Source organism: Sycon ciliatum, chromosome 9 (genome assembly GCF_964019385.1).
Source record: "Sycon ciliatum chromosome 9, ocSycCili1.1, whole genome shotgun sequence".
Taxonomy (NCBI): domain Eukaryota; kingdom Metazoa; phylum Porifera; class Calcarea; order Leucosolenida; family Sycettidae; genus Sycon; species Sycon ciliatum.
This window is the reverse complement of record NC_088651.1, coordinates 14,120,221-14,134,056: the sequence shown is the minus strand read 5'-3', so window position 1 is coordinate 14,134,056 and position 13,836 is coordinate 14,120,221. Positions and strand designations below refer to the sequence as shown.

The 13,836-nt window shown below is 46.4% G+C and overlaps 1 long non-coding RNA gene across 1 annotated transcript; it reads left to right on the top strand.

The window, feature by feature from the left end:
- Window positions 1–286: 286 nt before the first annotated feature.
- Window positions 287–6,547, top strand: LOC135824952 (uncharacterized). The gene is made up of 3 exons (XR_010554984.1): window positions 287–562; window positions 3,200–3,398; window positions 5,055–6,547. It is a non-coding gene; the product is annotated as an uncharacterized LOC135824952 (long non-coding RNA).
- Window positions 6,548–13,836: the final 7,289 nt, after the last annotated feature.

Below are 13,836 nucleotides of genomic sequence, written 5' to 3'. Positions count from 1 at the left end.
GTCAAACTCAAAGGCATTGGACTTTGTCTGTCCCGTAACACTCAAACTCAAACTCAAAGCTGGCTTTTCTTTCTACACTGTCTGAAGCAGTTTTGCGTTTTGTACTTGCACACTGACTGTGGTCGCCTTGACTGCCTTGAGTAGTTGTTGTTACTACTGAGTAGATCTACTACTACTAGTACTAGTCTCGACGTGACCGGGCCATACTAAGAGTAAGACTGTACGTCGTTGCTGTGTTCGAGCGCTAGCGCGGAAGGCATGCCGATATCATGGATATGGATCCTCGACCTCATGAACAGAAAAATAATTCATTATTGTGTAAATAATTGCACTCAATCTGCGGACAGAACTGTTTCGTCCTTTGTGGGTACAGTACATTGTATTGTTGACGATGGAGACGCTCAGATGTTGTCAGCATGAACTGAATGATTGGAACTGCAATACAACCGCTGCTACATGTATGCGCGAACTGCTGGGAGCTCTGCGTACTGATGGGTTACGCAAGTGCCACGCTAATCACTTGTCACTGATGCTGGCGTATCCCACAATGGAGTTGAGAGATGTGCGTAGCAGATCAGCGGATAGTATTAAGGTTAAATTTTATAAGGCAACTTAGTTTTAATTGTTGGAATTGAATAAGATAAAGTTTACGTGGGAGATGATTTTTTCTCTTTTTCTTAACGTGGTTGTAAATTCTAAGTGACGTAATGTGTCTGGCGTAGCATGCAGGGGACAACCACAGTCTGTTGAATCCGAGTGACTGTGTGTGTGTGTGTGTGTGTGTGTGTGTGTGTGCGTGCGTGCGTGCGTGCGTGCGTGCGTGCGTGCGTGCGTGCGCGCGCGCGCGTGCGTGTGTGGTGTGTGTGTGTGTGTGTGTGGTGTGTGTGGGGGGGGGGGGTACGTGAAGGGTCGGTGCCACTGGTGCGGCCGGTACGGCCATGGTGTTACCAATTTCTCAAAACGCCGGTCCACTTGGAACGTCCAAAACCGGGGAGGAAAAGTTTCGATGTATGATTTTGTACACTGGGGAGTCGTAAAATACTGACTACTAGTACCCTTTCATCAGCAACACTCTACGTACAGTGAACTATCATAGATGCACAGTCTGAAACTAGTGTATTCTGCATTGGAATATCAGGCTTGCAAGTTGTAGATCTACCCAGGGGCTAGAAGATACACCGAAATGTGCCCAGAGAGCACGATTTGCCTTCTAAATTCCTAGAATTTTCTAGGGGAGGACCCCCACACCCCCTTCAGGAAGGCACTTGGTCGCACCGCTCCATGGGAGCTGCCTCCGGCCCTGGTGTGTGTGTGTGTGTGTGTGTGTGTGTGTGTGTGTGTGTGTGTGTGTGTGTGTGTGTGTAACTCTAATTTCACTTCAAGGTACCAGTGCATCTAGTGTCTGTTTCTAAAGCAGCGTACTGTCTATACTGGTTACCCCAGCAAGTGTAGGGTGTGCATAGGTAACTGTCTTGGCAGGTTTATGCCAATGTACTTCGTGTGGTGTAGACCAGGTGTGCATTGGTGGTCGATTCACATGGCTTCGTCAGTTGTGTGGATAAGACAGTTGTCTGGCGTTTGTCTTGATCTGTTTCATTCAGAATCAGATCCGCCATCATTGCTATAAAGAGAAAATCTGTGGGCGCACATCCAGTGCATTTGTCGATTTGCATGCTTCTCTTGCGATGGGCGTATACATGGTACATGGCGTGTATGTGCGCACGTGTGTGTGTGTGTGTGTGCGTGCGCGTACGTGTGCGTGTTTGGGCGTGTGTGGGCGTTGTGTGCGCATATCTTCGTGATTTCATGTGGGATGCAAATTTCGCAAAAAACAAAAAAGACACGCTCGAAAAGATGTGCTTTGTACGACCCACGGCGTGTACTGTGAAGCGTGAAATTTTCGCGGCGTTTTTAGTTCTCGTTTTCAGAATCCGGACAGGTTTGCGAGGTTTTAATTTTGCGATTGCAGAATTTGCTACTGTGGCATTCATGCTAAAACCTTTTATGGATCTCCTTTTCGCGCTGTCTAAATTTTGCGATTTCCACGCGGTCGCGAATTTCGCAGAAATTAGACCATCGCAATAATTTCACGGTTTACTGTAGCCGATAGGTTTGTAGCAGGGAGTCGTCAAATACCATGGTATTTGACGACTCCCTGGTTTGTAGGTTTGCTTGTTAATCATGACGACATGAGGTCCCCAGTTCAAAACCTGCACTGGTAACAGGCAGTGCGTTTACAGTCCATTGATTGGAAACTGGCACCCTAACTTTGTTGTGTGTCCCGCACATAGTTGTAGATATCGTGAAAACAACAGTACATCCTGCGTTGTGTGACCCGTGCAATTACTCCTTGCCACATTTGAGGCCAGAAAAGTCCAAGGACAGGGAAATAGAAATTCAGCCAGGTTTTACCAAATTGGGATAGGTTTACCATGGCAAAATGTATGGAGAAGAATATCTCAAACGCTGATTTTGGAGATTTAAAGTGTTTTTTTTTATCCTCAGTTCGCCCCAAATCGGACTTTCAAAAGCCAGCGGGACTGTTTCCGATGAATGGACTGTAGTGCTGTCTCGATCACGATGATGTGGACGAGTACCACTTCACGCGCAGTGAGCTGTGCTGACCGCAACAGTGATGTAACTACAGTCAACTTTGCTAATAATGAGTCCAGGTGCGTGCCCCGTATGGGTTCCTGGGTGCCCGGAACCACCCTTTTTTCGCTCAAAATGCAGTATTTTGCTTCATTTTTTGAAAATTTCCTGGGGGAGGACACCGGAACCCCCCCCCCCTTGAAGGGCACCGGTGCACGCGCCTGAATTGACTGCGGATATAACGACAATTCGCGAACAACGACAGGATTTCCATGCCCAGAGCAAAGTCCATTCTACCTGTATGCATATTATTATTATTATTATTCTTTTCTTTCTTATTTTATAAAATACATGTAATGAGACTTCGGGTATAAGGACATTTCGCGAATAAGGACACTTTTCTGATGCCCGGCCGAGTGTTGTATACACAAAGTTGACTGCACTCACGCCCTCGGGTTGAGTGTAGCAAGGATATTGTAGTGTGTAGGGTTAACAGGCTGTTACACACTCGCTTGCTTGAGAGACTTATCCCCTCTCCCTTGACTAGTTTGTGAGCTCTTAGAGACTGTGCCACTAATACTGTTGCTGTTTCTGTATTGCTGTACAGAGGCAGCAGTGTGCCTTGCCATGAACAACGCAGAATATACAAGTGCAGTTGAGGCTGATGCGTCAGTTGACAAGATTGCAGAGGCTACGGATGGCAGCAGCAGGTCTGATGCTGAAGAGACTGCAGATATTGAGCAATTGGAGCAGCCAGCGTATGGAAAGGCAAGATTGAGGACGAAGTGGTCATCCATGCCCGATGAGTACGTTGTTCCTTCTTCAAATTCAGTGTCACTGTGTGTGTGTGTGTGTGTGTGTGTGTGTGTGTGTGTGTGTGTGTGTGTGTGCATGTGTGTGCATTCGTGAGTGCGTGCATGCGTGCGTGCGTGTGTAGGCCAATCTGAACCCGTCCGTTTGCTCTGGCCATACCCGGACTAACGTTTTGGCCGTCAACGTGTGTTTACTGCTGAGGAGGTCATGTGTACAACCTGACATCCTGGCGTGCCTGTGTGGATTTGTGTGTGTTTGTTTGTGTGTGTGTGCGTGCGTGCGTGTGTGTGTGTGTGTGTCTGTGTGGGCTACCCTCTTGCCAAAGCATTTGGAAGTTGGACAAATTTCGGCTTCACAATCCAGTGTGTCGTTACTATAATAGCTGTCATGGCTGAGGTTGTTGGTATATCTATTGGTTCTGGGTTCCCAGTACTCAGTAGCCGAGGCTGGTTGGTAAAGTAACTCCAATTTCACTTCAAGGTACCAATGCATCTAGTGTCTGCTTCTATCAAAGCAGCGTGCTATCTATACTGGTTACCCCAGCAAGTGTAGGGTGTGCATAGGTAACTGTCTTGGCCGTCCTTTTCCGATGTGCTCCATATGGTGTAGACCAGGTGTGCATTGGTGGTCGATTCACATGGTTTCGCCAGTTGTGTGGATTAGACAGTGATCTGGCGCAAGTCTTGATCTGTCTCATTCAGATCTTGTTCGCTATCGTTGGTATAAAGAGAAAATCTGTGGGTGCACAGCCAGTGCATTTGCAGATTTTCGTGCTTCTCTTGGTGTATACATGGTACCAAGAGTCCGTTATGGACTCTTGGTGGTACATGATACATGGTGTGTGCTTGTGTGTGTGTGGGTGTACTTGTGTGTGTGTGTGTGTACATGTGTGTGTGTGTGTGTGTGTGTGTGTGTGTGTGTGTGTGTGTGTGTGTGTGTGTGTGTGTGTGTGTGTGTGTGTGTGTGTGTGTGTGTGTGTGTGTGTGTGTGTGTGTGTGTGTGTGTGTGTGTGTGTGTGTGTGTGTGTGTGTGTGTCACTGTCTTCTTCACTGAGCCAGTTCTTATTTGTACTTGCATGCAGGAGATTGAGGTAAAGAAAAACACATTATTGTTTGCTACCTCCTATCTAGCAGTAATAAATTACCCTTGGTTGTGCCTTTCTTTGTCTAGCTGTGATTAGCTCTACGGTCAGATGATTTGGACAGGACGTTGAATGCCTTGAAAGTGCTTGAAATTTGTATCTGGTCATGTGCAATTGGTCTTGACTTTGAGTTTTCGACGGTGTATGCTCTGCTCTCCATGATCTCCAAAGGATGTAGCTATTCTGGTCGCAGAGTAATTCCTTTCTTTCACAATTTTGGCACTCTACCACAACTTAGCTTTAGGTTTTTGTTCTCTCTCTCTCTCTCTCTCTCTCTCTCTCTCTCTCTCTCTCTCTCTCTCTCTCTCTCTCTCTCTCTCTCTCTCTCTCTCTCTCTCTCTCTCTCTCTCTCTCTCTCTCTCTCTCTCTCTCTCTCTCTCTCTCTCTCTCTCTCTCTCTCTCTCTCTCTCTCTCTCTCTCTCTCTCTCTCTCTCTCTCTCTCTCTGTCTCTCTCTCTGTCTCTCTCTCTGTCTCTCGCTCTTTCTCTTCCACCGTGTCCAACTCACAGGCACCGACATTACAGCTGGACTTCCTAACGAAGATATTGCCAAATTACCATCACCTGCAGGCGTCGCAGTCGGCAGCCCCAGCAGCAGCAACATCTTGACCAAAGTTATCCTTGTCGTATCCACCCTATGTAGTCGTCTGATTTTGCTGCAAACCGGCACTTGTTGATTGCGAGTCCCCCACGATACCATTGACTAGATCAGCGTACTGGTTGCCTTATCGAAACCTATCAATTTCCTCTGCATGTTCTGCTGCGGGACATGTTATCGTGTCGCATTCTTTAAAATGCTGATCATATAGCACAGCTACTGCTTTTTTTAAATAACATTGTACTCAGCAGAGCGATGCTGTCGTAGGTGTTCACGCCAGGTCGATCATCCGGTCTCACTTTCATGCGCATTGTCTGACTCAATTGTGCATGTATGCACTACAGGCTGACATGGGTAAATTCACTACATTGGGAATATAATAAATAAATTGCATCAGAGACTGCTATAGATAGCCGTCCATGATTTCTCTTCAGAGGCACTTCGCGCAAGTTTTCTGCTTACCCCGGACGCCAGAACTTTCTCAATTATTGCTCGGAAGTGACCGTTCAAGGCTATAGAGCCTATAATCTCTGTTGCTGCATAATCTCTGTTACTAGCAAATGCCCGTTCAGGGCTATACATGTAATCCCGTCGGCATACCTCAGTCTGACATGCTGACATGTTCACGTCAACGCTCCACGAGCGTATACCATAAAATCTTGTATAAAGGCCGCACTTGAATAAAAGCGCCCTCGAATAGAAGCCGCAATTCTGGGCCCATCAAATCACACATAAGCCCAGTTTTAGTGTTGACATACATAGAAATACCTGTGTTGTACAGAAGCCTGTCTCATAGAGAAGCCTGCAAAATTTCACCAACAAAGTCATAGAAGCCGCGGCTTTTATACAAGACTTTACGGCAGCTCAAGTTTTCCTGCTGCTATGCCATCACCTCCACAGTAGGTAGGTATAATCAGACTTTCACCGGTCAATCATGTATTTGATTGTATAAAGTATTGACTTGTCTTCTTGTTGTGCATGTCGACTTCTTGCTACTGCGGCCTCATGATATTATACTTTTCATATCATGGATGATAATAGGACAGTGCCCTTGTATTTTCCTGGGGGGGGTTTTGGGTTTTTTTGTTTTTTTCCCGGTTTTTGCGTTTTTTTCACACATACAATTGTTTTCATTTTTTGGTGTTGTGTTCTAATCATTCGCCATGCCACTGTCAATTGTATTCTGTTTGCTCGTAAAAGAGGCCTTTATCGTATAATAATCATTATTTGTCATGATATCATGGATGGTGTCAATCTGGCAAGCAATAATTATTATTATTGTCGCTGCATTGTAGTTAGAATACACACACACATGATTTGTTTCTTGCATGGCTGCAAGCTTATGTATTTGTGGCACATTCTGACGTCGTTCTTGTATCGTGTGATCAAGAACTTTGCTCTTCTACTTCGAAGTACCCATGCTTGGTTGTGTATGCATATATGCGTGCGTGTGTGTTTGTTGGGCCGGGGGGGGGGGGGGGGGGAGGTCATGTGCCTTGTTTCAGAGTGTGTGTTTGGCCAGGGAGGGGGAGAGGGCTGGTGGCTTTTTTCAGCCTGTGTGTGTGTGTGGGGGGGGGGGGGGGTGCTGCTGCTTGTTTTTTTGTTTTTTGTTTTTTTACCATGTTCACATACCGGTATCGAACTCGTCAATGATAAAGAAAAACAATGGTACTGAGACTAGGACAAACGTGACAACTACTGAGCAGGGGCTGCGCCGAGACGCAGCAATGATGGTGGGGCATTGATGGCTCTGCCGACCTGAGGTCTCGGCATCGTCTGCTGGTTTACCTAGACAATCCGGTCAACGGTATTTCCTATGCCGATACACATGTACTGTACCGTATGTTCTCTAATGAGAGCCCGGGGCCAACTACAGTCTATAACAGGCATAAACTGACCATATCAAGACTGCCTCAAGAAGCAACTCTCGCTGCAGAACAGCCAGAGCACCGATGCTATCGGGGATAATCCCAAACTGGGCCTGGCCCAGGCCATCGAACAGCAGCTCGACCACCGCCAACCTTCAGTGGCAGTTTCGAGAATGGGTAGTATTTATTCATATTTTTCTAGGGCAGTCCCACAGACCTATGGTCTCCTTACGGGGTACCCTGGTATTTGCAGTGGAACTCGCCTTGCAATCCCACGGCTTCGCTTCTCCTGAACTAGAGCTGACCTATGCTGCCAGGAGGACAACGCCCGCATATGGCTCATGACGTCGTTGGACAGTGGAGAGCGGTACAGAGATTGGGAAGCAATGCGGTATGCGCTAGAGAAGACATATGGGCCTCAGCATGATGCTGATCAGGCGAGACTCAAACTGTTTGCCGTGGAGTACCGTGGCCGTCTCGACGAATACATCACACTCTTTTCCCGTCAGAGCCTGCAGGTGCCTGAAATCGATGAGCATTCAAGGGCTCTATTATTTGTTGGGGGGCTTCCGCTGGGGTTACGGAGACAGGTGTTGACGGAACACCCAAAATCCCTTCCGGAAGCCATCAAGGCAGCTGAGACTGCAAGCCAGAGCTGGTATGCCCGAGACCGACAATTTCTTGGCAGTACCAGGAACCAATCAACTACTAGTCCAAGATGACGCAATCCTCTGCAAGGCAGAACGGCTTCAGCCAGGGTGCAAGAAGGAGAGCCCGATCGTCGCCGCTGTTGGTCCTGCGGCAATCCCAACCACGTGGCAAGGGACTGCCCGGAGGCTCAACCTCACCCAAACGGTGGAAGCCAGTGAAGAAAGGGGTGCTGTGCATCATCAGCCCGGGAAAAGCAATATGGCTGATCCTTTGTCCCGCCGCCCCGATTTGCAACCCAGTAGTTCCGTGTGTGAGTGCAACGCAATTGAATACGGTTTAGAGATAAACCCCCAGATAGCTAACGACAGTAAGGCGGGCTATTCAAAGGATGCCAGCCTTTCTGCTATCATTGAGCGCATGGAGACTTGGAGAGATGTACGGATGATAACATTCATAAGCAGTACTCCAAGGATTCAGGGTTCCTTTTTCTGAAGTCGTCACGGAACAACCGGCTGTGCATTCCGGCAGGAAAACTGCGCCTTCAGCTACTTCAGGAGCATCACGACTGTACCACCGCGGGCCATCAGGGACGGGATCGTACAATTGTACTTTTGTACGCTCGACATCTTTACTGGCCACGGATGGGCTTACAAACACTGGTAGACGTGAAGAAGCCTGTAAAATTATGTGATATGTGCCAACGAGTTAAAGGCGGACAGGAAAGGTCAGGCTTATTACAATCCTTAGCAGTTCAGTTCCCGACTTCATGGGAAGATAATTTATTTCATTGTTGGCCTACCCCAAACCCCTCAGGGTCATGATGCCGTCTATACCTTTGTGGACCGTTTAACGAAATACATGTATGTTCATTTGGCTCCCTGTTCATCCACAATTGATGCCAAAGGTAGCGCGAACCTGTATATTCAGAATATTTTCAGGTTACACGGCTTGAGCCGTACAATCGTGTCTGACGGAGACCCAAGATTTACAGCTGCATTTTTTCGGGAGGTCTTCAATACTAGTAGCCTTAATACGAAGCTCTGTTTCAGCACAGCTAATCACCCTCAAAGTGATGGGCTTACAGAACGCGTCAATAGAGTCGTGGAAGATGTGCTACGATCGTTTGTGAATCTAAAACAAGACAATTGGGATGTCCTCCTGCCCCTGTGCAATCTGGGAGCCGGTAGGTAACCTCCAGGACGAATCTGGGCGAAACATCATTCCCTTGCAACAATATTTGAAGAGCCTTGAATGACTTGATTCATTGAATTCCACCTTATTCTCGTGTTAGGTTGGGCTACTGTACGCGGCTGCTTCACCCCCTCTATTGGCACTGGTCGAAATGTACCTGTACACATTCTCCTCGCATTTCCGTATCACTCACATCTGCTCATCTCACGTCATATAATCATGGCATATTCCGCTTGAGTGGCCAGACCATTAAATATTTTCTTCAGTTGTATTTCAGATGTTGTGTATTTTACCGAAGCCTGCTGGCTTCGAGGAGGAGGAGTGGAATGGTGTGATAGTTGTCACCTTTGTGTTAGTTCTCACCTTATACATGTTACTATCTCGTGCTATTGCGCGCGCATCTTCTATCATATTATTATAAACTCATTTGTTCATTGAAAAATTATTCTTCACTATCAGTTCACTATCAGTTCATCAGTCTGTTACAGTATCAAAGTGCTGCCATGAAAACAAATAGACAGATGGATCCATAGATCGATAGACAGATAAACAGATAGATCGGTAGACAGATAGATCCATAGACAGATAGACAGACAGACAGATAGATAGATAGGTGGATAAATAGATCAACAGATAGAAAGATAGGTACTAGTAGATAGATAGATAGATAGATAGACGAATAGATTGATTGATGGATTTATTGATTCATAGATCGAGAGATCGGAAGATATATCGATAGACAGATCAACAGATAGATAGACAGACAGGCACACGGACAGATACACAGACAGACAGGCAGACAGACGGACAAACAGACAGACAGATGGATAGACAGGCCGACAGATAGACAGACTATAGATAGATAGATCGATAGATGAAGAGATAGTTAGGGTGCGTTCTTATATTCTCTAGCTTCTAGAAGAAGAAGAAAAGAAGGAAGAAAGTGGAATTACTCAAGAACGGGTCTCGAAGAATTCGGAGATATTTTGCACCAGGGAGTAGTACAACTTCCTGTTTTGCACATGTCAAGCAAAATGAAGCGTCAAAGGGGCCGCGATCTTGAGTGATGAATGTATGTGCGTATGCGAAAAGGGAAATGCGTACACTCATGATGAACACGTGGCTTTTAGTCGATGCCAAGGCGACCAACAGCAACGAAAATTTAGAACAATGCCCCTCGACTATAGTCGCTGTTGAACACTCCTGATAAACGAATGGATATATCGAATACAAAAGACATTTCCCAACCACATATCACCACCATGAGTTCGGAACTTTGAGGCTTACCACTTTGTAACATTGCTCTATCGATTTTAGGCAATTAGGGGCATACACATGATGACTGACCTGGGGGACGTCAACATTCACATAATTTACTAATTTCATCCAGTTCCTATGAAATGGGCACGCTTCAACAGGCCTTGCCGACCTTCCATGACGCCAATATTTTGTCAGCTGAAGCGGCGGAAGCCTCGGTGGGATAGCTCCAGACGGCCATAAAAGAAACTTCAGGTTGGCCTCGACAGACCCGAGGAATGCATAATTTACTCAATTTGTTACATAATGTAAAATGTTACATAATAGCAGATCACCTCGTACCAATTGCATGGGCCATCCCGGGGATCCCCTATATATGGCCTAGGCCCTGGATTATCAAAATGGGTGCCTTATCATTTTCTGTTGTTTTTACACTTCTTCGTGCTTTGTGATAAAAGTCTCATTTAAAAAATTAAAAAACAGCATGGGGGGTCTGTGTGCCATGTGCCAAAAACGGAAAGGTGAGAAAAGGAAATGCGTATACAGTCAACTTCGCCAATAACGACATTCGGCGGGGCATCAGAAAAGTGTCCTTATTCGCGAAGTGTCCTTATAACCGAAGTCCCATTTGAATGTATGTGAACCCATATTTTGTATAGTATGACATGCATATCAAAATCAAGCTCTTTTCTTGCTCTATGTCAATGTGTACTTTATTTTCATATTGCAGTTGAAAGGAACTAAAAATTCAATATGCAAGGGAAATCAATTGAAAAGTATGCCTTTTTGAGCCATCTACAGGGCCAGAGACATGTACATGTACATGTATGATGATTACTGTACTATCTTGTACAACTACATGTACATTGTATGTACATATACATGTAGGTGTGCTGGTAAATCCAACAATTTTGAAGCCAACATAAAAAGGAAGAAAAAGCCCCCCCCCCCTTGGCTGCATTTTCTTGCATGTGTGCCTTTATATCCATCACCATAGGTTCTGGTACTACTGCATGCCTTAGTAAAAAAAAAAAAAAAAAAAAAAAAAAAAATTACAGGCACATGTACATGTACATGTACATGATTGTACTTGACTGACAGGTACTTGAAATAGCTGTCAAAAGCCCAGAACGTCGTTATTCAAGCAGTGAATATGACCTCGGGGCACTAAAAGCATGTCGCTATACGCGAATTGTCGTTATTCAGATAGTCGTTATATCCGAAGTATTGCCGTTATATCCGAAGTAAAATGTGTACAGTTAGATGGGACTTTGCTCTGGGCATGGAAATTCGGTCGTTATCCGCGAATTGTCGTTATATCCGCAGTCGTTATTAGCGAAGTTGACTGTACGTACTAGTATATACGAAAAAAATTTTATTTTTATTTTTTTATGATTCCAAGCAGGGAGTCGTCAAATACTATTTGACGACTCCCTGATTCCAAGCCTCTTAATCTTGTAATTGTACGGGCAAAATAAACACAAGTGCAAGGTCAACAGCTTAGTACCGAGAGAAAATGAGCTGAAATGGCTGTGAAAACAGTCTTATACGGAGGAAGCTACAATGGCTGTGAAAACAGTCCAATAAGGAGGGAGCTAAAATGGCTGTGAAGACAGTCTAATGCGTAGCAAGGCGAGCCTCAGCCTGGACGAGGTCGACAGGCACAAGGTTGATGTGACGGCGGCGAACGGAGCGTGATCCTCGAACGCACCGGATCGCAGACCTAGCAAGAGAGAAAGCCAAGCAGCAGCGCATCCAGCAAACGACTTTGCTGTAGCTCTCCTTGCGCTTAGAAGCCAGAGCATCAGCAATCCGCTTGACGACGATGGCTGCCTCTGGACCCATTCCGCCGCAAGAGGAGAAGACCAGTGGTGTGAACGAACCATGTTCAACTTGGTTAACTCTTTCGCCATACTCCCGCTTCTTGGCACCTTCCAACTTGCGATAAATAGATGCAATGAATGGGCTGGGACCGATAGCTCGCTGCGTGGGGATAGAACACCCTAGTAAATACGGAAATACGGATATGGCACATTTACGTGCGTACAAGTATGCGCAGTATAATTTTATTGGTGGGGGGGGGGGGGTCTTTTCTTTTTACCAGGCGTGGGCCATCGATCCCTGAATTCATAGCATAACATTTTACGTTTTTCATTGACTATCGATCATGCATTTTGTCTATTTTAAATCCAAAAAAATCTTGGTAAAAACTTTTTTTATTGGCTACACGTACCGTAAAATCCCGCCAGAGCGCCCCTACCTCCTCGTCGCTTCAGGTGGGGAGGCCTCTCGAGGGGCGGATGGGCGAGTTCTACTTGCCGCATTCAGTGCAACATGAAAAAGTACTCACCCTACGAAAACTGTTCGTGCATCTCGTACACTGACCAAGGCAAAGGTCAAGAGATACATAATCCTACACAGTTGCGAGGGCATGACGCTCTGATCAGGCCCGAGGTCTGTGAGTGATCTTGCCCGAGGTCGCGACGCCCAAGGGGCGTAGCCCCGAGGGCGTCGCGACCGCGGGCAAGATCACTCACATGACCGAGGGCCTGATCAGAGCGTCATGCCCGATGCAACCAGGGAGTAGTACAATACCGTATTGTACTACTCCCTGGATGCAACTGTGTAGGATTGCGGTTCAGACCAGGGAGTAGTACAATACCGTATTGTACTACTCCCTGGTTCAGACAAGGCCCACATATATGGAGATGTTCAAAGAGAAAAAAAGCCTTGGCAATGGCAAAATGCCGCAATGTCACATTGTGTGCAATGTCCATCACAAACAGATTTGTTTGGTCAGGACTTTCCAGTTTTGAGATGAAAGTATTCAAGTACAGTGAAGGCAGTAGTAACGTTAGTAGTACCAGTAATATGATTGGTTGAATAAACCCGTTCTCCGAGTAAGATTGATGATTGTCAGAGTAAGGTTCGAATGCTAGTGCTGAGAAGCTACACTTGTTGAGGTCTGCTTCCCTTACGTGCGTTTCGCCGAGCACCATGCCCAGCTGCAAGGTTGGATGGCGTTTCTGGCCTCCCGACGTTCAAGACAGTAGTGAGTAATTTTGGAGAAGCGAGACAAATTTTGAAGAACTCGTCGGAGATGTTGACCAAGGCAAGGACTTCGAAAAATGGTAAGTACGCATGTGCGGCGCGGTGCTGTATGACTGCTGTTCTTGCCCGGATATGCGGGCAAGAACAGCAGTTGTACCGTATCGCGTACAGAATAAGCGGGCAAGATCTACTGATCTTGCCCGCTTATTCTGGCCGCTCATTGGCTGTGGCCTGGCAACAAGCACGTGCCATGTCTGAACCAGGAGTAGTACAGACCCGTCAAAACTCACAATAGGGAGGTTTAGTCCCACGTAATCCGTGGGTACTTTACGTGGGTGTACCACGTGATACTCAGTGACCCACGTACAGACGTTTTCTGATTCACGACATGCCGTGTATGGAGGCTCACCCACGTTCCGCCAGAACGTGGGTGAAAATCAGAATGGAGCGCATTGTGCAAGCTGTGAGGGTGCTCAGCTGAAGAAGTTTCCGAAGCACGAAATCAAAATATTCGATGAGCTTCTTAGGCCCGGGTAGCTTCGTCTTTGACCAGGTTTGGGCCTTTCGCTTTATGCTTTTGTTTGTTCCGTGTGACTAAACACAACATTGCAACGTGGATGCCCTTCATCCACTTTACGTGGATCACCCACGTACGCGTTTCCGTTACGTGGGAACT